The sequence below is a fragment of the Heterocephalus glaber genome, unplaced genomic scaffold (genome assembly GCF_053883595.1).
Source record: "Heterocephalus glaber isolate CG9 unplaced genomic scaffold, H.glaber_assembly_v1.0 deba00001613, whole genome shotgun sequence".
NCBI lineage: Eukaryota > Metazoa > Chordata > Mammalia > Rodentia > Bathyergidae > Heterocephalus > Heterocephalus glaber.
In genome coordinates, this window is record NW_028258384.1 from 1269561 (window position 1) to 1296802 (window position 27242).

The window sequence follows — 27242 nt, forward strand, 5'->3', positions numbered from 1 at the left end:
GTTGAAGAAATAAAATCTGTCAGAAGACAATGAGAAAAGTGTTATTGGCCTTTGGGTACAGTTTCATTTCTCTCTAGCTAAAATCTATAGTCAACAAGGGCTACTCTCTCTCTCTCTCTCTCTCTCTCTCTCTGTGTGTGTCTGTGTGTGTGTGTGTGTGTGTGTCTGTGTGTGTGTCTGTGTCTCTCTCCCCTAGGAAAGCTCAAATCTTCTCATCCCTTCTCCCCCAGAAAGGCCTTCATCCATCAAAGAGCTTGAATCTTTTTTGGCTATTGAGGAGAGGCACGAAACTAGAGGCTGGTAAAAATAAGTGGAAGCTGGGAAACTCACAGAGATTTCTTGTGGTTCCAGGAACAGTTTCCTATGGCTCCAGTTTCCTGTGGAACAGGGCAGGGCAAGCACATGGCCCTTGTATTTTCCCCAGCTGGTAAGAGGCCCACAGGTTCACCTCAAGTTAATCTCCCCCTTTATTTATTCCCTTTCCCTCATTTTTGGTCATTCATTTTGGGTATGAGTCAGTTAAGAGCTTCCAGAGAGCCTGCTATTAACAGTCATGGAATGGATCATTCAGGTTCCGTGTGTAGGACCTAGAATTTAGTCCCTGATATATTATTCAGCTTTCTCACTCTTTTGGGAGCCTGCTTGTGCTCAGTCTCATCTACACTTTTCCCCTATATGGCTTTTTATTTCAAGATATCCATAGTGAGTCACTTTCTCAGGGCCTTATTTCAACCCATTGCACCTTTCTGCCATATTTTGTGGCCATTTTGGTTCATCTTGTGGGTCACCCACATGGATTCTGTCATGTTTGTTTGCCATTTTCTTTTTTTTTTAACTGGACTCGTGGTCACTAAGAAATCTCACCCTTGTAGATAAGATCTAAGACTCTAACTTCAGGTAACACATGGATCTCCTCCCCTTTTCTTCTCTGAATAGGTTAGATCCATTCCCTGTTTATTTTCTCTAACAGAAATTCAGGTACTTTAGAAAGTTCAAGTGAGTTCAAGTCCAGCCTGGACTGCATGGCAAGACCCTGTCTCAACCCCTCCCCCCCCAAATAAAAGGTCTTTTGAATGGTAAACATCTTCTGATAGGCTGGACACAGCATACCTGAAGACTATCAAAGTCTGTAGTATAAAATAATTGGTGCTGAGGAGGGTAGCACAAGGCTATAATCCAAGCACTCTAGGAGGTTCAGGTAGAAGGATCTCAAGTTTTATCCCTGCATGGGAAACTTAATGATTTTCAAGACCCTGTCTCAAAATCTAAAATAATAATTAAAAAATGGGGCCGGGGATTTAGCTCAGTGGTTCTGCCTCCTGCCTTGCAAGTGCAAGGTCCCAAGTTCAATCCCTGGTACCAAAAATAAAAAATAAAAAAAATTAAAAAATAACAAGCCTCAAGATAGAGCTTAGTGTGAAGTTCCTAGGTTCAGTCTATAGCACTCAGACACACACACACACACACACACACACACACAAATTGGTGAAGCAAACAGGATGGATTAGCCTCACACTGGGATGACATGCAGTTTCTTGCTGTTTCTGGGAGTTGAAGGCTGAGGCATTAATTAGGAGCAGGAGGTCAAGGCCAGCCCAGCTACATAGCAAGTTCAAAGGAAGCCCAGAGCATAGCGACATCATGTCTCAAAAACAAAAAGTAGATGAAAAAAACAATACAAAAACTCCCTAGAGGGTTGGGGATTTAGCTCAGTGGCACCGTGCCTGCCTCAGAAGCACAAGGTCCTGAGTTTGATGCCCATCCCTGGTACAAAAAAAGAAACTCCCTAGAAACAAAGGTGTCACCTTGCTGCTGTTGAAATCCATCCAATGACACAATGTGTGCTGGTTGATTGATTGTTTCAACTTGAGTAAGTAATAGCCAACTAAATTGGCTCAGCATAGTTCTGGGTGTGGAAGACCCACCCTAGGAGGATTATAATCAGAATGGTATAAAAAGGGAAACAAAGAATGAAAGGTTGGTTCTGTTTTCTTCTGAGGAGCTCCAGTCTTGGCTTTCACCTTAGACATCTCCTGGCTTCTGGTTCAGACTCTTCAGCCTCCAGCACTGACTATTCAGCCTTATTGGAGACCCTTTGGCCTCCTGACATTGACTCACATGGGACACTACACTAAACTCCAGGATTTTAATTGGATCTTTCAGATTCCCAGCGTGCAGACAGGCCTTTTGTACTCTTCCACACCCAACTGTGGGGGGGCCATTGTAAGTCAATTTGGTAAATTCTTATATATTTGTATACCTTATATTAAATCTGTTTACTCTAGTAAGCACTGACTGATACACAATGGGTATAGGAAAACATACTCATTGTGGGAATTAGATAGAGAAGAGTAAATCCTTCCCTGCCTAATGATGTCCTCCCACTGAGGACAGGATGCAATTGATGTAAAGTACTTAATGAATTGATGCTCAAATAATGTGCCTGGACCTTAACTGAATGCTCTTGTTTACCTGCACACCAGGAGCCTTAAGCTAATGATCTGGAGCCCAAAATACTTTTGAGGTCATTGTTACAGTCCTGGAAAAGGATGCAGGCTTCCCAAGGGTCAAATGGAACACACCAGAGAGGGAGGCTGCCAGCCGGAGGCTGGGAATTCAAGAAACTACTTAAGGTTATGGGAACTGTTTCCTGCTCTTCCAAACATGTGGGAGTAGGGAAGAGAATGTATCACCTTTATTTTTTTCTTCCAGCTGTAGGAGACTTACAGGCTCACCCTAAATTTCTCTCTTCTTTTTTCCATTTGTGGCCACTCTGCCAGTATGAGTTATGTAGCTAGAGAACCTATTATCCCCTTTTGTCCTCATGCTTCTGCTCTCTTTGATATTTTGCTACTCTTTTGAGAAATTACCTTGGTCTCTGGTTACTCCACTTTACTTTTGGGGGGGGGGGTTACTGGGGATCGAACTCAGGACCTTGCACTTGTAAGGCAGCTGGCAGAACCCGACTTTACTCTTTTTGAGCTCAAAATCCCAACTGTTCTTTCTCCCTACATGGCCTTTTCTTTCTCAGGGTGCCATCTTAGTTGGGGTTACCATATTGTCTCATCACATGACTGGCTGCCAATCTATCTGGTCACATGATTGGGCACCATTTTGGGTCAGCCACTGCCATATTTATTTACCATTATTTCCTTTTTTTTTGGTTTTTTATCAACCTGCCTTATGCTCCCAGGTAATCTCACCTTTGTAGATAGGAGATGAGCCTCTGATCTTAGACAACATGAGGACCTTCTCCCTCTTTTCTTTTAAATTGGGCTAGATCTCTTCCTTGTTTCTTACAAAATTCAGAGCTATGCCTGAGCAGAACAAAATAACAGCCAGTAAAGCTTAATTTAAGTGACTGAGTACACAAAAGTAGAGCCATAATTGTTCTTAAAACCTTTTAAGGTTTTCTGATTTTTGTTTTTTGTTTTTTAAAAAAGGTTTCCCTCTCTACTGCCTTAAAGAAAGAATCAGAGTTTTTGCTATGGGGTATTGTTTCCCAAGTGGTTCTGAACAGAAGAAGCCTGTGGTGTACCTAACCAGTTAGCAAACAAAGGCTCCTCCTAGCTCTGACCCCTCCTGCACCTAAAACATGTCTGGGTCTTACCCAGACTTGCCAGGCATGTTTTCTTCCATTGTCCTTTGTTCTCAGTAGGGTTTGTGTGACCCCTGGTTCCCACCATATGTAAATAAGGTGAATCCTAGTGTACCTTTCTATCCAACTGTATAAGCTGAATGTATCTACCTCAACCAATGAACTAATGTTGAGTGTCTTGCCACTGTATCCTCACCCTCCTTTTCCCAAATCTATATAAACCCTGTTCACTGCCCAGACAAGGCTGATCACTTTGTGGAGAAGTCCTCAATCAGTCTGCTAGTGAAATAAACCTGCCCAAACTTCCAGGATGTGTGCTCAATTCTTCTCAGTCTGATTCTGTTATACCACCTAGAGCTACAACACTCTGAGTTAGATTTGCTACAATAGTTCCATCCTGCTTAAGCAGATCCATCAAGTAGCACAATGTGGCTAAGGAAGTCCCAGTGGTGAGGGACTCCACTCTGATCTAATGGGAGTTTTGAAGGGCTAGGTAGAGCCATCAAGTGGCTCAATACTCCTCTCTCTCTGAGGAGCTAATGGGCCCCCATATGGAGACAAAATGCTTTCAGTAGGACTTTCTTCTATGCTTCTGATAGCTCCTTAAGATTCTAGCCTTATTCTCAGTTCATAAGGAAACATACTTGGGAAGTCTATACTTCCCAAGAAGATAAATGGGCCTTAGGAAAAAGAGAAATGAAAAAGAGACTCTGCTGGTATTTAGAGAACAAAACAGGTCCTTCCTTAAGGGACACAGTAGAAGGCTATAAAAACCCTTCGTGATTTTTTTCTATCTGGGAAGAGATGCTACATTAGAAACGGTCACTAAAATTTTCGCAGGACTTGGACTGGTGGCAGCCACCCAAGAGGTCTTTAAAGCCCATTATGTGCCTATAATAACCATGGCAATCCCAAACTATCTCCTTTGTTAGAACTTATACAGAGAAGGACATACCCTGGGGAAGAATGGCAGTTAGACTTTACACACATGCCATCATGTGGGGAATTTAACAGATAGCAATCCTACTTGATACCTTTACAGGCTGGATTGAAGCCTTTCCTACTCCTTCAGAAAATGCTATAGTGGTAGTCAAGTTGCTTCATAAAGAAATCATCCTCCAATTTGAGCCTTCTTGGTCTCCCCTTCCACCTTTAATAAATGAGAAACCTTGCCACTGTTTATGCTTCTTTCATTCAGTTCTTTGTCCAGGACAGAAAGGGCCTAAAAGTCACCTCTAAGGGGAGACTCCAGTAGCCCAGAATCCAGGAATAGTCAGAATATAGTAGATAGGTAAGTTAGTTAGATATCTTGTAGGCAGTTAGTACAATCAAGGAGCTATCATGGAGGACAATCAGGAGCCAACATAGAGTACAATCAAAACACATTCACTGAAGGTCAGCATTGTAAAAGAAGACAAACTACTACACCTACATGATTCCCTATAGGGATGAATAACAGTGATTGGTATCCTAAATAGGTATCAATCACCTGGGTGGGGGACCAAGATCTTCCAGGAAAGATCCCTGACCCACCCCTTACTGAAAATCCTTGCTCATTCCTCCTACACTTGCTACATGACTTGCTTCTCCATTTGGTCCCCATTTAATCAGTATTATCTAAGCAACTATATATACCTGTTGTTATCTTATTGCTTGACCACAGTTTTGTCCCACCTCAAACCTGCCTCATGATTTCCCATTGGATCATTAGTACCTAAGCAACTGTACTTGTAATCTTACTAGTTGACTATAGTTTTGCCCACCTTGAACCCACATCACCTCATGGCTTTGTCCAATAAAACACCTTTGAGAAGCAGAGTGGGCAGGCAACACATTTTCCAATCCCCCTTCTGACTCTCTTAGACAGAAGCTATCTTTCTCTCAATAAAATTTTCCTACTCCTTACCTCCCTGTTCCTAGAATTCATTCCTCAATTTTAGAGAACACCAATTTGCATTTTGGATATCTTTCATTCTTCAATTTTAGAGAACACCAATTTGCATTTTGGATATCTAGCGGGTTTGGTAGTTATTCCTCCTATATCAAGAGTACCCTAACTATCCAGTATGAGACCTATGCTATAACATAAATGAAAAACTATTTAAAATTTGAGAGTTACACAATACACTTCATGTAACTGTACCCCAAGAAATCCCCATGAAGGGCTGGGGATTTAGCTCAGTGGCATCGTGCCTGCCTCGCAAGTGCAAGGTCCTGAGTTCGATCCCCCATACCATTAAAAAAAAATGCCCATGAAAATAGTTAACATGGCACTGTGCAAGATAAAACAGGGCCTTTGGGGATTAAAAAACAACTTCTAATATAAAAGACAATCAAGCATAAAAATACATATCAGATAACAGAATAAAATAGAGAGCACAGAAACAAATTCTCATATATATGGAGAAATGCAAATTAAAACAACACTGAGATTCCATCTCACTAGAGAAAGAATGGCTATTGTCAAGAAATCAGCCAATAAGAAATGCTGGCCAGGCTGTGGCAAAAACAGAACCCTTCTTCATTGTTGGTGGAAGTGTAAATTGGTACAACCACTATAGAAATCAGTATGGAGATTCCTCAAAAAACTAAAACTAGTGGTTCCATTTGACCCACTTGTGCCCCTTCTAAGCATCTTCCCAAAAGACTTAAAAGTATCATACCACAGTGATACATGCATACTTGTATTTTCATTTTTTTTTTTTGGTATCAGGGATCGAACTCAGGTCCTTGTGCTTGCAAGGCAAGCAGCAGAACCACTGAGCTAAATCCCCAGCCCCTTTTTTTTTTTTACTTGTGTTTATAGTAGCACAATTCACAATGGCTAAATCTTGAAAAAACCCCATGTCTATCAACAAATGAATAAAGAAAACATATTTATGTACAATGTAGTACTACTCTGCCATAAAAAAAAAGATAAAGGAGTGATTTTTAAGTAAATGGATGGACCTCAAGTCCATAAAGTTTAGTGAAATAAATCAGACATACAAGTTTAAATAACACATTGTTTCTCTTGTGTGAGAAACCCAAAGGTTAAATAAGGAGCAAACCAGAGGATAAGTATTGGGAAGTAGGTAAAACATATTCAAATGAAATGGGAAACAAGTGTGTGTAGGGGGGTGGGGGTGGAAAGGACAAAGGGATTTTAAAAAATAAAATGGAAGGGGAAAAATTGAAACAAAGCATTTGTAATGAGAGGAGAAGTGTTGAAAGGAGTGGAAGGGAATGGGAAAAAAAGAATTATGCACATTATGCACAGGTACAAATGCCCTATAATGAATGTGACCATTATTTATGGCAAATATGTAATAATAAAAAAATTTTTTAAACCCAGGCTTCAGTGGCTTCTTACTGATGGTAATCTCTGCCAATGAGCTGTCAGGGGGACACTGGGCTAGTATAAGTTTTAACAGATTGCAAGAGAAAGATATCCACTCTCACAACCCACTGACTTGGTGAGGCATTATCTGAGGATAATCTTGTAAATGGAGAAGATTCATGCCTCATTCACCAGGGAGATGAGGACATCTTGCTGGCCATAGTGACACTGGGATCATCCATCTCTTTTATTACCTTTGTGGAACTTGGTCAAGGAGTGAATGGTTAAACTGCAGGGCAAAATATGCAGGCTCTGTGAGAAATGAATGGTTAAACAACAATAAGTTTAGTGAAGTATGCCACGTCTGGTTGTCCTTCCCCTTTCCCCAAGAAAACTGCCTAGCCTTGAGATAGTTTCTTGCCAAAGTACTTTTCCTCTCTTTTTTCTCTTATACTAATATTCTAAATAAAAGCCTAAGAATTCTCAGCTTTGGTGCTACTCCTGGAAGTCTCCCTAACACTGGTTGCTCTTGGTTGGGATAGCCCCTCTGGGATTCTTGGTGATTGAACTAAGTCTCATCTCTGAATAATCTTTCATTCTCCACATGACTGTGGTTGTACACTGTGATAGTTACCTTTACTTGCTTCTGTGGTTCTGCATCCCATGGCTCATCTCCTTCTGGATCTAACTCCTCCTGTGAAGTGAAAAAGGATTTAATGAAATAAATTAGAAGATCAAAAAGTCTCACTGTCACTCCCTCTCAAAACTCTGGAGGAGGCTATCAAGTTATATAAAAGGTAAAATGCCTGTACAATGTCCCTAGAATCTGCTGAGAGCTCAGGTGACTCTGGGGCCTTCTGAAATGACTCTTCCACTAATGGAGGCTGATCAAAATCCAGATGCAGTCAGTTTGGACATGCTGGAGAAGAAGGCAATTCCCTATGGGTTGGTTCTATGGGAACCTCAAATTGAGGCCATTGCTCACAATAGGGGGTACTTGGAACTCCAGAAATTTACTGGGATACAAAAAGAGAAGACATTTTTTATGTGATAAAAACAACATTTTTACCACATAAAAATAGAAGATATTCTAAAGACTTTTCTATTAAAAACAAACAAACAAACAAAAACAGCCAGTGTGGTTGTTCATGCCTATAATCCCAGCACTCTGGGAAGCTGAGGTAGGAGAACTGCAAGTTCTAGCCCAATTTAGGCAATTTAGTGTGACCCTGTTTCAAAAGCGCTGCAGATGGAGCTAGGATGAAGGCCTTGGATTCAATCCCCAGTACTGAAACAAACAAAACAAAATAAAAACAACCAAACCAAAACAAAAAACCCTACAAAAATGGGCAGGGGAGGGAGTGATTAACCTGTCACTAGGCAGCCAGCTCCAGGAGTGGCTAATGCATAGATAGGCAGACCAGGTCCCATCATCCTCACCTTTTTCCTCATATCAACCAGAAAGCAAAGTAAGAACTGCTCCTACAGGCAGCTAAAAACTTAAAAAAATAGGAATAAAGTAAAATAAAAGAAAAAAATACTTCCATTTATAAGGCTACAGGTCCAAAAAGAAAAAAGAAAAAAGGAGGAAAAAAGATTAAACTTTAATAAACATCACATCCTATATGCACAATGTTAGGCCTACATTACTTTATAAAGCAATCACTAGAAAAAAAATAATAAAACTAGCCAGGTGCTACAGGACTGCACTCCTAGCACTCTGAGGCTGAGTCAGGAGAAGCATTAGTTCCATCCTTGAGTAGATAGCTAGGTGGTTTAGGGAGACTCTGTCTCAAAATAAAAATGAAAAATGGGCTGGGAATGTTTCTTGGTGCTAAGGCCCTGGTTCCTTCTGCAGGTAACCCCTCCCAAAGAAAACAAACAGTAAAATATAAATTACATATATGATATCTTAATGTAAATATATGACATACTGTGTATAGGTACAAATAATTTATAATGAAATGTAAAATAGATTTATATAATTTTATATAATTGGAAATACAAATTTATGTACTGCTTTATATATTAAATAATTTATAGACTGGAATCAAGAGGCTGGGTTCTCACACTACAAGGAACTGGACACATATTCCTTAATCTTTGGTTCATTGTGCCCTCGATGAAAGATTTCAGTCAAGACACAGGTAGCAGTGTTACCAGTCACTGAGTGCTACAGCCTGCATGGCTGAAAGGTCCAAGGAGTCAGAATCACAGCAGTGGGGGATTAAGAAAAAACAAAGACAAAGAAATACAAAAGAACAAAGAGAAACAAAGCTGGGGACAGGTGGGGCTCTTCCTCCTGATGGGAGAAAAAGACCACCAGGCAACTGCTGTGTGTTTATTTATAGTGGTAGAGATAAGGGAAGTGCAGGGGAAGGTAAAAACAGCTGGTCTGTAACTGGAGTCAGGAGAGTGGGAAGGTCTACAGAATATCATGCTTTAATAGCTTTGTGGGGAATGGATGAGGAGGAAGACACATCCTCTTTTCAGCCAGGCCTTGCTCCACCACACCCTCTTGTCACCTGTTCCTCTTCCATGGGTCCATGCTTCATCCATGGGAGGAGGCGAGTTAGGCCTGGCCATAGTGATCTAAAGTTCAGTGCTCCCAGGATCTCCCCCTGTTCTGTTTTGTAGCTGCAGCTTGTGATGATGCTGTCTCGAGGTAAGTTCAGTGAGTTGTCCTAGGAAGACTCTGCAGAGGACTAGTAAACAAATCATTAGTAGCAACAGGAAAATCAGAATTTCCAGGATCACAGCAATGCTATGTTTGGCCAAATTGAAAGGATTGAATCCATTTAACGAATCAAGAACTGATTTTGCCACATCCTCAGAGGTGAGGAAACTAACATGAACATGTTGAATGGACAAGATCTGCTGATGAAACTTTTGGAGATCTAGGCTGAAATTGGTATGATGAAAGATACCCATTAAATGTACAGCAACCTTTTCCCACTCCCACTATGACTCATTGTAACGAAGAGCAGTGATGAAAACCTGAGGGTATTCAGCATGGCACTGCAATCCTTGACAATATTATAGGGCTTTAACTTGATTACCAATCTCTGCACTGTAGCTTCTAAGGCATTAACCAGCACTTCCAATTTAACATCAACATCTTCCTAGGTCTCAAGGGCACAAGAGGTAATTTTTGCTAAATGATTGACAAACTGTGCATTCTGTACATTTTGTGCTAAGGCCATGGATGCAACCACGGTGGTGGCAAGCACAGTAACTAGAGACATAATTCCTAGGATAATAAGTCCTACCATCCAACGGGGGTGAATGAGCTGTCTGAGTATTTTTTCCAGTACTTGCAGTTCACAGTCATGATGTCAAGAGCCAGAAATGTTAGTGGGTATCATGAGAAAGGACAAGCTATATATTTTTTTTCCACCATTAAGTTTATTGGTACATTTTAGGTATAAAATACATTTACATACATCATTGGGATCTTGTACCATTACATGAGTATCTTGGTTCTTATTTTTTTTCCCCCTTCCCCTGCCTTCCCCTCACCCCCTCCACCCCTCCCCACTTGCAAAGATCCCGTTTCCATTTTTTTGCCTTTCTCATATTTTTTCCCCTTTCCCCTCCCCCCTCCTCCACCCCCCCCCAGACTTTTACTTCCTATTACACAATATCAATTACACATTTTTAAAATTAAAATATCAAGACCTAGGAGACATTACCACAGATTTTACAGAACTTAAAAGGATATAGAAAGCATATTTCAAAAATCTGTTTTGAAATAAATTTGACAACTTCTAAGAAGTACCTTGGAAGACAAATTAATGAAACTAACTCTGGAGGAAATATAAAATTTGAATAGCAAAAAAATAAAAAAAATAAAAAAATAAAATTTGAATAGCACCTATTAAAGAAAGTATATTCCCAGCTTGAAAATCTACCTATATGACAACAACAGGCTCATATACATTTTAACTGATAAATTATATCAGAGATTTAAAGCAGAAAAAAGAAGGGACACTTCTCCCCTCATTTTAGGAAATCAACATTGTGTTAATCCTAAAACTGGATAAAGATAATAGAAGAAAAAAGTATGAACATAGACAGAAATTTGTTTAACAGAACAAACTATTAGAAGTCAGATCTGGCAGGATGTAGAAAGGGGTTTTGTTATAGGGATGGCAGTGTGCCTGATGCATTACGGACAATGACTGTCTTTTCAATTACCTGAAGTGAGAGACAAAGGGAAGATGGGCTGAGACAGAGAGGAAGGCCCTCTGTTCTCCTGGTGTAATTACAGGTGGCAAATGTAGGAGAGATATGAGCATCATATTGGCCCCCCAAGACATCAGACTGATTAGTAAAAATAGGTACTGAAGCAAGTTTCCCAAGGAAATGGATGAGCCAAAGGCAGGTCTGAGTTTGTCCTCTGTAGGAACACAAGCATACTCTGGCTCCTATGTTATTAATTGCACTGAGCCATATTACCTTTTAGTTAGGACATCCTTTGACATTTGTGTCTAGGACATGTCTATAGATTTATCTTAGTATCAATGGAATTTTGATGGAGGATATTTACTTTCCATGAATGGATTTAAAAATTTTTAAGTGAAGGCAATTAGAGAAGGTAACAAAATCTAATTAAGCTTGTAGAGGTAGCTGTACTCCCCCTCTCTTGTTTATGTAAGTGTGTTTTTAGGGAAAAATGAGTACACCCAATAATGGCTTTTCTCTAGGGTTATAAGGACCTATAATCTGTTTAAATGGATTAGTTGTCTATAATAAGTTGTTTTTGAAAAGGCTGTCCCCAACTGTGGTTAGGGGAGAAGGGGCACAAGTTTCATCTAACTGCTTCGAGCTGAAAAGGGTCAATGTAGGGAAGACTGCAGTTAGGGGCTTTTTCTAGGAGCTAATTTAACAGGCCTTAAATAAAAATCATGTGGTAATTTAGTAATTATAAACTCTATAAGGTCAATCTGGTGGATTTTGGTAAAGAAAAATGTCTAGCACATTAATTATTGATAGTATCTGTATGAGCCCTTTTGAGTTTGGCAGCCTATAGGCAAGAATAAACAAAATTTTTAAAGAAATTAGAGCAGGTATAGTCAAGGTAAAAACACTAAAATAAAAAGGTGGTTTCGGGAAAGAGCTTTGTCTAGAAACTGTTTTTTGGAGACTAAAATAGTGAATGTAACTTGTAGACCCTCCACTAATGGAGATTATAAGTCTGATATTTTGTCATAATTTTAATTGTCGTTATAAAAAGACTAAAAAAAAATTTCAAAAAACAATTTGAGCCACAATATTTTAAAAACTATAGTTAAGTTCATATAAATTTCACCATGGTTTTATCCAATGACCCACAACAGTGGCTAGGTACCAGTGTATCTACAAACTGTCAGAAGGGGTCAGCAATTAGAGCTTCTTCTTAAGTCTAGCTATGTAACTATGCTCTTTTTTTTTGGTACCGGAGATCGAACTCGGGTCCTTGCACTTGCGCAGCAGGCAGCGAAACCACTGAGCTAAATCCCCAGCCTCACTTTGTTCTTGATTTTACCTATCTTTAGTTATACTTTTCTACTGGGTGTTTAAGACCAAGTTTCAGTGAGACTTATATTAAATAAAATTAACCTCTTGCTATCTATCAAGGTCAATTAGCTCTCCTCAGGCAATATCTCAGAACCATGTATAAAGCCTCTCAGCTTCTGTCAGTGTCAGGCATCGGGAAGTGTCATGGCCTTGCTTGACCAAGTTGCTTTCTGTGAAAGCATGGGAGATTTTTTTCCCTCCAGGTGACATTCCTTTGTAAACTGCAGATGTTGCTTTGGTGCCCAACAATCTCTCTGCTCAGGAGGTTGAGTGACTTACCAAAAATATAGAAAAGGTTCCTTCATGTCCTGGATCTTTGTTGACCTTGGAGGGCCAAGGCCACAATATTGGCTGTCTTCTTAGCCCAGTTACCTTTCTTTTTTTTTTTTTTTGGTACCAGGGATCGAACTCGGGTCCTTGCGTTTTCGGAGCAGGCAGCTAAACCACTGAGCTAAATCCCCGGCCCCAGTTACCTTTCTAGAGCTGGTCTCTGGATTTTGTTGGTTGAACACCCAGAAGAGAAGATCCATAACATTAGCATTACAATAGGAGTAATGAACTTAACTATTATAATTTTACCTGGATAGCAAGTATTTTGGAATCTAAAATGTAGTTAGAGGACTGTTATTTTTATCAATCATGGTTGTTCTAGTAGTTGAATTCCTGTAGAATATTAACAGAGAAAAAAAACTCCTCTAAATCAGGAGCCATACATAATACTTTAACATGACAATCATGATGACATTATCTTTGTAACACACTTAGATGTGTATTTTAGTATAAAATAGCCATTGTTAAATGTATTCACTCCCTTCAAAAAACACATAAAAAACAGGAAACTCTTACTTAAGTTATTAACTTTTGATAGGATGCTATCTAAGGAAAATGTATGGGCCTATAAATGTACCTGTTACCATGAGTAGCTGGAGCATAAGAAAAAGGTGAATACCTGGATCAAAAGGAGGTTATTACCATAAACAATATGTTGGAAGACCTGCAGAGTCAGAAGACATGAATACATTTTGTACACCAAAAAAGGAGCAATAATAATTATTACAATTATATGAAACCTCATGTCCTATAATGTAGCTTGGTACCAAAAGTATCCTTTTAATAACACCTTGTTCTTCCCATTGAAAATTTTATCTTTTGAAGATGACCAATACAAACATATCACAATAACATATTTAGAACTTAACCCTGATAGCCAATACATTTTATAATAATATATTTAAGCAATGTTTATTGGGGGTGTGTCTTCCCATAAGGCTATGAAAATTACTGGGGCTCCCATTAGTGAACAAAGACCAGAATAACTTTTTTCTCGGCAGCTGCTTCTTTATTCTTTAAGCCCGTCTTTATTCCCATCCAGCCTTCTCCCCAAACCTAAAAGTCTCCATTTAATTACCTTGACAATTTTTTTTTGTATTTAACCTGTAAAAACCAGATTGTAACAATTAACATATTATTTATAACCAATAAAAAATATTTTTGAGTTATTGAAGTAGACAGCAATATGCACTACAATCAAAATCAATCTTTGATGTCATTTTGATCAGCTAGCAACCTGAGAGAAAAGGAAGGCATGCCTTTAACTTTAATAACATTTATCTATAAGCCAATTTAAATTATAGGCAAATATCTTTTAAGAAAAAAATTTTAAGGGCAAAAAGGAAAAAATACTGTTGTTAGGCTCAAACAATTGGACAGACAAACACATAAAACAATTTATGAAGCTAGAGTGCACTCAAATATATTTGGCCAATTTGAATCATAACATCCCTTGTAATTAAGATCAGTCAAAACTTTTGCAGGTAAATTAACAGAGATCTCTTCTAATTAGAATCATAAGGAATAAAAGCACTTTATATCTGTAAGTGTAATCTTTTTCTTTTTCTTTTCTTTTTTTTGGTACTGGGGATCAAACTCAGGTCCTGGTGCATGCAGGGCAGGGGATGGAACCACTGAGCTAAATCCCCAGCCCTGTAAGTGTAATCTTTTATAACATGCTAGTAATAGAACAGTAGCATAATCTTGTGTTATAGTTATTGTCAGAAGTCTGCAAGCAGAAAGTAGAAAGAAGAGCTATTCAAGATTAAAATTCAAGAATTTGCAATGTAGAAGAAATGCTTTAAATACACCAGTTAAACATCTGGAAATCAAACACCAATTAAACATAACTTTACATTGGAGGTGCAAGGTACATTTGTCAATTAGTCAGAATTTATAATTTGATTTTGTTTGTTTGTTTGTTTTTATGTTTCCCTGGCCCAGCAGGACATCACAGCTGATTTTAATATAGAGCAAGCAGAGTGTAGCAGGCACTTGGCAGTAGCTTATGATTTGTTCTTTGAGCTCTGATCTTAACCATTACATTTTGCTCCAGGAAGCTAGATAACAAATACACCACCAATTCTGAGAAGCGTGAACTTATTCTCTCCGCCTCCAAATTGCTAAAGATAGCAAAACCTCCCCTCCCCTTTAAAGCCTTTGTTTTCTCCTCAAGGGCTGCTGACTCCCTTTTTGGACTCAGCTTGCTTTCATCAGAGAGAAATAGACAACCTTGTTGTACACACAAAGCCTGCCTGGGTGGTCTCCTTTCTGTACCTCTAACACACTTACCCAAAATCCAATATGATTAAAATTACTCATGCTGTTCAACTGACAATCAGCAGACATTTTCTTTTGGTTTTTTTTGTACTGGGGATTGAACTCAGGACCTTGAGTTTTCAAGGCAGGTGGCAGAACCACTGAGCTAAATCCCCGGCTCCAGACATTTTCTACTCTACATTTCACTACATTGTGTTCAATGCCTGTTTCAAGAGTCTTTCACCTACAGGTTACATCCAGGTCTAAAGACACAAAAGATATCTTTTCTAGGAAAATCATGATGGTAGTCAGCAGCTTTGTCATTATACACAATTCTTCCAGATAAGATCTTGATGATATCTACTTTTCTCCAGGAACATAGATGTTATATTAATGAATCCTCTTCCAAAGACTTTCATCCAATATGTTGACTGAATACATATGTGGTCAAATACTTTTAGTACTTTCAGGGTTTTGGTGGCAAAATATTCCTCATTTTATTTATTTATTTATTTTTGGTACCGGGGATCGAACTCAGGACCTTGTGCTTGCGAGGCAGGCAGTGGAACCACTGAGCTAAATCCCTGGCCCTCCTCATTTTAAAATTAAATTATAAATTAAAATCTATAGTCATTGTAGTTACTGCTTTTAAAAAATTCTTCATGGTAAAAGGCTTTGGTAACTATTTTCATTCCTCCAGGTGTCTCTGGACCACTCATGAAGTCTAACAGTTACTTTAAGAATTCCTATGCAAGAAGTTGCCCCTCTTGGTCCAATATTATACACTATCAAGGCATTAAGGGATGGATACCTGCTGGTTCTCTTGGAGAAGAAGCTTCTCCCAGACTCTGAACAAGACACCCTCCTTGTCATGGATACATCATCCCAAAGTCTTGCCTGAGGACTCCTTAAGGCCAAAAGCTCGGCCTTTGTTCCATCTGCAGGAAAGGGTGGCTTTTCTTGTTCTCAGTCACATACCAGATGCCATGATGCTGAAAGTCACCCCTAATCAGATCAGTTATCTTCCAAGTAAACACCTTGGGATTAATGGAGTAATCAGTACTGAGAGTTCATAGAGTATGCCAAGTTGACAGCCAACCATCACCTATGGTGGAGCTTGTTGGAATGTTGGTGCTTTCCATTCCTGAATTAGTAAGTATGTCCCCAGTAAAGGAGGGGATGCAGGAAACAAAATGTTTTGCCAAATATCACACACTTGATATAGCACTAGATGCTCTGGGCAACAAATATTCTCATGTATGCATCTACTATCAACAGTAGTTAAACACTGTCTCCTTTAAATTAAAAAACAAGCAAACAAACAAAAAACACTGTCAGGAGTGCCTCACAGATGCCTAAAAGATAAAGCAAAGTCACAGAAGCATCCACATATTCTGAGGCCTAGGTACCATGCCTCACCAGAGCACTTCTTAGCCTCAATGGAGTTACAGTGATTACTGTTAATAATCCATTCACACATTTTACTTCTCTGAGTATACAAGGTGGGGCTCTTGAGAAGGCATTCAGTGGAGCTTTCACTGTCCTCACAGGTACCAGAGAGCTGGTTAAAATGAGGGACTTAAGCTTCTTCTCAAAGTACTTCCTTTCAAATGCATGTCAGGCAAATGGCTCCTGCAAAGGGTTTCCATTTAGCCCCAAGGCTTAGCCTCTTTTCAAAATCTTTTGGCTGAATCACATCTCACATCAACTTTAAGAACTTTCCATCTTCCCATGGGAGGAAGAGGTGAATGAGATTGTATATGATCAAAATATATTATGCAATTCAAAGCCCCTGAAAAATGTGAAACTATGGAGGGGAGCAGGACAAGGGAAAGATGGGTGGGTAAAAATGATCAAAGTATGATATGTACCTGTATGAATCTGTCAAAAATGAAAAACATTAGACTGTTTATTCAATATTAACTAATAAAAATATGAAAATATGTACAGGAGGATACATAGCTTCCATTCAACTAAAAATCTCTGGAGAAAACATATGAGAGGTGGTCCATTAAATTCAGATAATAAACTTGATTTGCTTATATAATTAAAAACATATAATTTTAAAAGCTTCTCTTCATTACATAAACTTTTGCTCATTAGATGATTATACTGTTACTTGAATGTTACATATGAATATAATAGTCATTTTGAATCTACTGTCCCGAATTTAAAAACACTGGAATTTGTGGACATTTGTTCAAGTTGATCTTGTCTAGGATAAGTGTTTGCACATAATACATATTAATGAACACAGTATATGTTGAATGTCTGGAGATGGGGAAATAAATTTGGCAGCTTATTTTAAAATAAAAACAAAAAATATCTTTTTTTTTCAGTACTGGGGATTAAACTCAATTCCTTGTGCTTGCTAGGCAGGTGCAGCACCACTGAGCAATATCCCAGGCCCAACACAAAGTATCTTATTAAACATAATGGAAATAAACTAAAAATCAATAACAAAAGAACAACTGGAAAATTTGCATATATGTAAAAAAAACCCCACATTCTTAACAAATGGGTCAAAACAAAAGATTGCACAGGAAATTACAAAATACCTTGACAGCTAGGGATTCAGCTCAGTGTTAGAACACTTACCTAGTTGTGCAAGGCCCTGAGTTTGATACCCAGATAGAAGAAAATACTTTTAGGTGAATGAAAAGGAAAATACAGCATAACAAAACCTAAAGGATACCGCAAAAGCAATGTTCAAAGGGAAATTTATGACTATAAATACTAAATCTCAAGAAGATATCAAATCAATAATGAAACTTTGTATCTTATAAAAGTATAAAAAAGAGTAAAATAAAACCAAAGATAGAAAAAAATAAATATTAGCATGGAGATAAAAGAAACAGAGAAAGGGAAAGGAATAGTAAAATATATCAGCAAAACCTATGTTGTTTCTTAAAGAAATGCAACTAAATTGACAAATTTGTAGCAATATTGAACAAAGATGACACAAAGTACTTCACAAATGAGGATTGGGAAACAGTTACTCATTTTACAGAAATATGAAAGTATTGTAACAGTGTTTGGATTAAATTAAGTCATTGGGGTGCTCCCTTCGGCAGCACATATACTAAATTAAGTCATTGGGAATAAAAGCCCTATGATTCAATCCTAGTGGCTTAATGAGGAGAAAAAGCACATACACCAATTTCCCCTGTACCACTGTAACTGAGTTGAAAATTCCCTTTTCTTTATAGAGGAAACTGCCTTAAGTAATAGTAATAAAAAGCTAACTAATACACCATGTCTGGAACCTAGCAAACAAAATATTATTTATTTGTAAATTTTCTGTAATTCATCTAGAGATTTAACTCAATCTCAATACATAAAACTAGCAACGTTTTTATAAAATGTATCAAGATAATTCTAAAATGTATAAGCAAAGAACAACACATGTATACAATACCTGATTCCTTTAGTGACTAAAATAGTATAGTCTGGTGAACTGCAATGGAACAGACATATTTGATACACATATCTATATATCAATGGAAGAGAATAGGCAGCCTAGAATGTCCCCCACATATGACGAACAAACTTTTGGAAAAGGTATAAAAGCAATTCAATGAAAAACTGTTTTCAACAAATGGTACGATGACATAGTCATACTTTTTTTTTTTTGGTACCGGGGATTGAACTCAGGTCCTTGTGCTTGTACAGCAGGCAATGAAACCAATGTGCTAAATCCTGGGCCCAACATATTCATACTTTACAATTGAACTTGAACCAGAGCTACAACTTAATGAAAATATTTACTAAAAATGATTATAGCAGCCAGGCATGGTAGTGCAAGCTGCTAAGACCATCTACTCAGGAAGCTGAGGGAAGGAGGACCAAAATTTTGAGGCCAGCCTGGGCAATTCAGTGAGATCATGTCTCAGAATAAAATTTTAAAAATAAGGGGCTGGAAATATAGCTCACCTGTGAAAAACTTGCTTATCAAGCACAAGGCCCAGGGTTCAATCTCTAGCACCAGAAAAACAAAGTATCATAGATATAAATAAACACTATAATACTTTTAGGTGAAAATGATACAATCTTCATTACATTGAAATCAACCACCTGGGATTTAGCTCAGTGGTTCCGCCGACTGCCCTGCAAGCGCAAGGACCCGAGTTTGATCCCCGGTACCAAAAAAAAAAAAAATGAATGAGGATGCTTGGGCCGGGGATTTAGCTCAATGGTTTCGCTGCCTGCTGAGCAAGTCCAAGGACCTTCCCTGGTACCAAAAAAAAAAAAAAGAAATCAACTATACTTTTCATATATCATACCAAAAGCATAATTTATAATGTAAAAATATGATGTAATACATATGAGGCTACTAGAAATCTCATATATCAGGTGACAATGAAAAGTAATGCAAAATATTTAGAAAACCATTTAGTGAGACTTCTAGGAAGATGGCAGAATGATTAGCACAGGGAAACAACCTCTCTGATATTTGGAATCCAGACACTGGAATATAGCAATGTGAGGAAGAGAAGGAGGAGGGAAAAGGGTCCCCAGGGCACAACAAGGAGCTGAAGCTAGAATTGGAGACCATGGTGAGGGCAAAGAGAGGGAGCACAATGCAGAAGGAGCTGGTAAATGACACTTTCTCCCTGAATCCTGGCTCACGGCTTGAGAGAGGGGGCACATGGCACTTTCTCCCTGAGCCCCAGCTTGCAGTGGGGGCAGCTCAAACCTGCAGAGGCACAATGACTACTAGCTATCCCAGAGACCTCCGCAGACAAACACATCAATGAAACAGAGCAGTGGACACGGAGGACTGCAGTAGCTGGTGAGTTATTTGGGTTCAGACATTGCTCAAGAGAGGGTGATTGGCTGGTAGCTGCAGGTTGGCTCCAATTAGTGGCTCCAGGTGTCAGGGTGAGATGCAACCAAGTTCAAGCTGGCAGGAGGTAAGGGAGCCTTGTTCAAGCTGGCAGGACACACATGGAGTGTTATAGGCTAAACAAATTGGGTTCCACCTCACAGCCAGAAACCAACTTCAGTGGAACTAAAGGTATAGGCTTCCTGGGATTATTCACTGCCCCACCACAAATCTACAGCTAGTTTGCTAGGATTAATCAACACACATCTGGGCTCTATCTGCCCACTCTGTCTACCAGAGAAACCAGAGACATGCCCTGAAGTGGACATTTTTTCTTCTTTTTTTTCATTTTGGTTAATTTTTGTTACTTTGGTTTTTTCTTGATTATTTGTTCTTGTTTTTATATGAGTGAAAACTGTTTCTAGGTTTTTGTTGTTGTTCTTCTGTTCTGTTCTCTCTCTGCCTCCTGTCCTCTTCACAAGTTTCCCAAAGTTCACATAATCTTCCTTTGACACCCACCCTTGCTTCTAATCATTTCCAATCCTTTTATTTCTCAATTTCCCCCCTAACCCTTTTAAATTTTCTCCCCTGAGGGTAAAATCATAATTTTGAGGGGATATTTACTGTGTACAATTTTCTGGTTTGTATAGATTGTGTTATATAACCACATTATAGTTTCTATGGTTAAAGGTGACAAATTAATAGTTACTACAGTTTATCATTTTCTAGGCTGTGTTCAATGGTATCATAATTGCTAATTGCACAACCTTAGCCTAGGTGACATAATTGTTCTGATTAGGTGTTCTCCATGATATGCAAAGACTGAGATTGTCAAAGGGTCATAAACAATACTATAGGCCAGTGCCACAGAAGCATGAGATAGGCAGCAACTTCTCATCCCCAATAAATTAAAGTAGGATCTTCCAACAGACTCAAAATCCAAAAGCCAGCTACACCTGGAAGACATCCCTGAGAAGCAGTCCTAAATATTCTCATACTAGCAATAAAATTACCAGCCATAAGCAATTTACAAGCATTAACCCCGGAATTAAACTACAAAAAAATAGAAAATGAGAAGATACAGAAGCAAGATGCAACCCCAAAATTTCCATCTTGCCAAAGGCAAACCCAAAGGGCAATGAGGTGAAACATTTCAAGAGCCACCCGGCTGGACTCTCTTAAGCAGTAACAGCCAAAGTAACAAAGGAGATGAATCAGGATTTAGAAAAATCCAATCAGAAACAATTTCTCAGATAACTACAGAGATAGTGACACATAGTGAATCTAGAGGAAATACAGATTAAAAAAATAGAGGAGCCTAGGAAAATTATGGAAACCATGAACACCCAACACAGGAAACAAATGGAATTCATGAAACAGATTCAAACAGATATCCAGGAGATTAAAAATTCCACTCAAAGTATACATAGCAGAATTAGCCAATGTGTAGAATATCAAATATAGAACAGACAATCAGGGTTAGCAATTAGGGAAAGAAAGATTTCTTAAAAATAGCAAAGGACAGTGGGCATCCTTTTCTTGCTCCTGATTTTAGCATGAGAGTTTTCAGTTTTTGACCATTTAGTACGATGTTGGCTGTTAGTTTTTCATACACAGCCTTAATCGGGTTGAGATAAAGACCTTCTATTCCAATTTTCTGTAGGGTTTTTATCATGGATGGGTGTTGGATTTTGTCAAATGCCTTTTCTGCATCTATTGAGATGATCATATGGTTTTTGTCCTTCACTCTTTTAATATAGTATATTACATTTATTGATTTACATATGCTGAACCATCCTTGCATCCCTGGGATAAATCCAACTTGGTCAGGGTGTAGGATCTTCTTGATGACCCTCTGTATTCTGTTTGCCAGTATCTTGTTGAGGATTTTTGTATCTATGTTCATTAGGGAGACTGGCCTGTAGTTCTACTTTTTTGGTTGGGTCTTTCCTTGGTTTTGGAATCAAAGTAACAATTGCTTCTAGGAATGAATTTGGAAGTATTGTGCCCCTTTCAATTTCATTGATGAGTTTAAAGAGTAATGGTGATAGTTCTTTTTTTTTATTATTAAATTCTTTTATTGGTACATTGTAGGTATACAACACAATTACGTTTCTCATTGGGAATTGTACCTTTACATAATGCATCTTGGTTCTTATTTTTTCCCCATTCCTAGCCCTCCCTTCACCCCCTCCACCCTTCCCTATTTACAAAGACTTTATTTCCATTTTTTCCATTTCTCATCATTTTTCCTTTCCCTTCTTTCCTTTCCCCTGCCCCTCCTACTACCCCTACCCCTTTGGACCTTTTCTTCCTATTTTACATTTTCGATTATTCATTCTAATAATTGGTACATTTTAGGTATACAATATAATGACATTCATCATTGGAAATTTGCACCTTTACATAGTCTCTCTTGGTTCTTATTTTTCACCCTTGCCCAGCCCTCCCTTCAACCCCTCCAGTCCTCCCTATTTACAAAGATTTTGTTCCTATTTTTCCATTTTCTCATATTAATCCCATTCCCTTCTATCCTTTCCCCTAGCCCTCCCACTTCCTTCCCCTTTGCCCCTTTTCTTCCTACTTCACATTACCTATTATACATTTAGTCCTTATTTACACTTTCAGTTTCTCACACCAGAAAAACTATTACATATTTACACATGTGTGTCCCATTTATTTCACTTAAGAGTATTGCCTCAATGTGCATCCACTTAGCTATAAATGTCTCTAATTTCTCATTTTTTATGGCTGAGTAGCACTCCATTTTATAAAAAAAACCACATTTTCTTTATCCAGTCTCCAGTTGATGGGCATTTGGGCTGTTTCCAAGTTTTAGCTATTACAAACTGTGCTGCTATGAACATGGGCGCACATATATCACTGTGCTATGATTCTTTTAATTCTTTGGGGAAGATCCCCAGCAGTGGAATAGTGGGGTCAAATGGGACTTCCAGTCCTAGTTTTGTGAGGTATCTCCATACTGATTTCCACAGTGCTTGCACCAGTCTACACTCCCACCAGCAGTGGAGCAGGGTTCCTCTTTCCCCACAGCCCCTCCAGCATTTGCTATTGGTGGATTTCATGATAGCAGCCATTCTTTCTGGAGTGAAGTGGAATCTCAGCATTGTTTTCATTTGCATCTCTCAAGTGACCTGTGATGTTGAACATTTTTTCATGTATTTATTTGCTATTTCTACTTCTTTGTCTGAGAAATGTCTGTTCATTTCAGATGCCCATTTTCGGATTGGGTCTTTAAATTTGGGAGGTCTGATCTTTTAAAGTTCTTTATAGATTCGAGATAGTAGACTTTTGTCTGAGGAAGAGCAGGTGAAGATTTTTTCCCACATTGTGGGTTGTCTCTTCACACTGCTGGTGGTTTCTCTGGCTGTGCAGAAGCTTTTTAATGAGAAGAGATCCCACTTATTGATTGTTTGTGCTAGTTCACAGGCAACTGAGGTTTTGTTCATAAAATATTTTCCTACACCAATGTCAAGGGTTCTACCTAACCTCTGTTCCAACTGGTTCAGAATTTCTATTTCAATATTTAGATCTTTAATCCATTTTGATTTTAGTTTACTGCGTGGTAAGAGATACAGGTCTAGTTTTAATCTTTGGCAAGTTGAAGCCCAATTTTCCAGCACCATTTATTAAAGAGGCTATCTTTCCTCCAGTGAGGGTGTTTGGCTCCTTTATGGAAGATGAGATGGCTGAGTGTGTCTGGCATTGTTTCTGCATTTTCTAATCTGTTCCACTGGTCCTCAAGTCTGTTTCTTTGCCAGTACCATGCTGTTTTTATCACAGTCGCTTTGTAGTAGAGTTGCAGCTTGGGGATTGTGATACCCCCTGCCATGTCTCTGGTACCTAGAATTGCTTTTGCTATTCTGGGTCTCTTCTTGCTCCAAATGAATTTTTGGATTGTTTTGTCAAGGTCCCTGAAGTATGCTGCTGGGATCTCAATTGGAATTGCATTGAATCTATATAGCAGTTTTGGAAGTATGGCCATTTTCACTATATGAATCCTTCCTACCCAGGAGCAGGGGATGTCTGTCCATTTTCTCATATCATCTTCAATCTCTCTTTTCAAGAGTGCTATCGTTTTCAGAGAAGAGGTCTTTGATTTCTTTCATTAGGATGATTCCTAGGTATTTCAGTTTTTTGGATGCTATTGTGAAAGGAATTATTTGCCCTATTTCTCTCTCACTGAGTCTGTCATTGGTATAGAGGAAAGCTATTGATTTTTGTGTGTTAACCTTGTAACCAGCTACTTGACTGAATTTGGTTATTAAGTCTAGAAGACTTTTGGTGCAGTTCTTGGGGTCTTCTCTATAGAGTATCATGTCATTTGCATATAATGACAATTTGACTTCTTCATTACCTATCTTTATTCCTTTTATTTCTTTCTCTTGTCTAATTGCCGTGGCTAATGTTTCCAGAACTATATTGAACAAGAGTGGTGATAGTGGACATCCTTGTCTTGTTCCTGATTTGAGTGTGAAGGATTTCAGGTTTTAACCATTTAGTATGATATTGGCTGCTGGTTTTTCATAGATGGCTTCTATCAGTTTGAGGTAGAGACCATCTATTCCAATTTTTTGTAGGGTTTTTATCATAAATACATGTTGGATTTTGTCAAATGCTTTTTCTGCATCTGTGGAGATAATCATATGGTTTTTGTCCTTGGCTCTATTGATATAGTGTATTACACTGATTGATTTCCATATATTGAACCATCCCTGCATGCCTGGGATGAATCCCACTTGATCAGGGTGTATGATCTTCTTGATGATCTTCTGTTTGACATTATCTTATTAAGGATTTTTGCATCTATGTTCATTAGTGAGATTGGCCAATAGTTCTCTTTTTCGGTTGGGTCTTTCTCTGCTTTGGGGATCAAGGTGATGCTTGCTTCCAGGAATGAATTTGGGAGTATTGCTTCCCTTTCAATTTCATTGAAGAGTTTAAACAGTAGTGGCAGCAGTTCCTCTCTAAATGTCTTGTAGAATTCAGCAGTGAAGCCATCAGGGCCCAGGCTTTTCTTAGTTGATAAGTTTTTAATTACATTTTCAATTTCATTGGTTGATATTGGGTTGTTCAGAGTTTTTAGGTCTTCTTCGTTCAACTTTGGTAATTCATATGTGTCTAGGAATCTGTCCATTTCTTCTGTGTTGTCCATCTTATTGGCGTATAGGTTCTGGAAGCAGGTATTGATGATCCTCTGGATTTCTGCTGGGTCTGTTGTACTTTCACCCTTTTCATTCCTAATTGCATGGATTTGGGCCTTTTCTTTCCTTTTTCTGACAAGGTCGGCTAAAGGATTGTCAATTTTGTTGATTCTTTTGAAGAACCAACTCTTGGCTTCATTGATTTGTTGTATGGTTTTCTTAGTCTCCATTGCATTGATTTCTCCTCTGATCTTTACAATTTCCTCCCTTGTATGAGCTCTGGGGTTGTCCTGGTCTTTTTCTAGAAGCTTGAGGTTCAGCATCAGGTTGTTTAATTGGGCTCGTTCTGTTTTCCTAATATGCATATTCACTGCTATGAATTTCCCTCGTAAGACTGCTTTCATTGTGTCCCATAGATTCCGATATGTTGTATTGTCATTGTCATTTAATTGAAGGAACTGTCTGATTTCTTCTTTAATTTCCTCTGTGACCCATTGGTTATTCAGAAGTGTGTTGTTCAATTTCCATGTGTTTATGAAATTTTTCCAGTTTCTTTTGCTATGGATCTCTAATTTCATCGCACTATGGTCTGATAATATACAGGGGATAACTTCAATTCCTTTGCCCTTACTTAAATGTGTTCTTGTGTGAGTATGTGGTCTATTTTTGAGAATGACCCATGTGCAGCTGAGAAGAATGTGTATTCTGATTTTGTGGGGTGGAAGACTCTGTAAACATCTGTTAAGTTCATTTGTTCAAGAGTTTGATTGAGTTCTAGTATTTCATTCCTTATTTTTAGTCTAGTTGATCTATCTATTTGTGACAGTGGGGTGTTGAGGTCCCCCACTACAACTGTATTAGTGCATATATGACTTTTCATGTCCATTAGTATTTGTTTTATATAGTTGGGTGCATTAGTGTTTGGTGCATAGATATTTATGATTGTCATCTCTTCTTCTTGGATTGTTCACTTTAAAAGGATGTAGTGTCCTTCTTCGTCTCTCTTAATCAGTGTTGGTTTGAAATCTACTTGATCTGCAAAGAGGATAGCTACTCCTGCTTTTTTGGGGGGTTCCTGTTGCATGGAATATTGTTTTCCACCCTTTAACTTTCAGTCTATGAGTTTCCTTTGGAATGAAGTGTGTTTCTTGTATGCAGCATATTGTTGGATTTTGCTTCTTGACCCATTCTGCCAGTCTATTTCTTTTGATTGGTGAATTGAGACCATTAACATTGATGGTTATAACTGAAACGTATTGACTTGTCATTGCCATGACTTTTTCTTTTTGTTGGGTTCTCCCCCTTTCCATTTAATTTCTTGTCATGCCAGATGGCTTCATTCTGCTTCGCTTTCTGGGATTGTGATCCTCAATGTCTGTTCCTAGGATATTGTGTAAAATTCTTTGGAGTGCTGGTTTGGTATTCACGAAGTTCCTAAGGTGCTCTTTGTCATGAAAGTATCTTATTTCTCCATCCATTTTGAAAGATAGTTTTGCAGGGTACATCAATCTGGGGTGGAGGCTGTTTTCTTTTAGGGCTTGGAATATGTCACTCCAAGCTGTTCTTGCCTTGATGGTTTGTGTGGAGAAGTCTGCTGTGATTCTGATGGGCTTTCCTTTGTATGTGATTTGTTTCTTTTCTCTGCTTGGAGAACTTTGTTCTTCTGTTGTGTTTCTGGAATCTTAACAATTATATGCCTATGTGTAGATTTTTTTTGATCAAGGCTATTTGGAGTCCTATATGCCTCACTTCTCTGTATGTCAAGCTCTTTTCCCCTGCTTGGGAAGTTTTCTGCCATTATTTCGGTGAAGAGATTTTTTATGTCATCTGCATTCTCTCCTGTTTCTTCATTGAGCCCAATCAGTCTTAGGTTATTCTTTTTTGCATCATCTAGCAGCTGCTGGATTGCTTTCTCATGTTCCCTTATAATTTTGAAGCAATTTTTCTTTTCCTGGTCACTAATTGCAATCTTATCTTCTATATCTGAAATTCTGTCCTCACATTGGCTCATTCTGCTGTGTAGACTTTCAATGGAGTTTTTCATGTCCTGAAAATCTATTTGCATCTGTTTTATGGATTCCATTTGTTTCTTATGTTGGGATTCCATCATGTTCCTCAGCTCCTCTCTAGATTTCTTAATCATGCCTTGCACTAGGGGCACAATTTCTCCTGTTATCTGAGAAATTA

General features: G+C 38.5%; 1 long non-coding RNA gene across 26 annotated transcripts in view; it reads right to left on the reverse strand.

The window, feature by feature from the left end:
* The window catches only part of LOC101726012 (uncharacterized), a 188747-nt gene that overhangs the window by 53044 nt on the left and 108461 nt on the right, over window positions 1-27242 (reverse strand). For 23 of the 26 annotated variants that reach the window (XR_015445556.1, XR_015445572.1, XR_015445571.1 and 20 more), the window contains 3 exons: window positions 9443-9622; window positions 7552-7611; window positions 7172-7229 (listed from right to left, as the gene is read on the reverse strand). This is a non-coding gene — a long non-coding RNA (uncharacterized LOC101726012). The remainder of the gene's footprint in view (window positions 1-7171; window positions 7230-7551; window positions 7612-9442; window positions 9623-27242) is intronic. The other 3 variants (XR_015445563.1, XR_015445555.1, XR_015445565.1) reach the window with 1 other exon arrangement.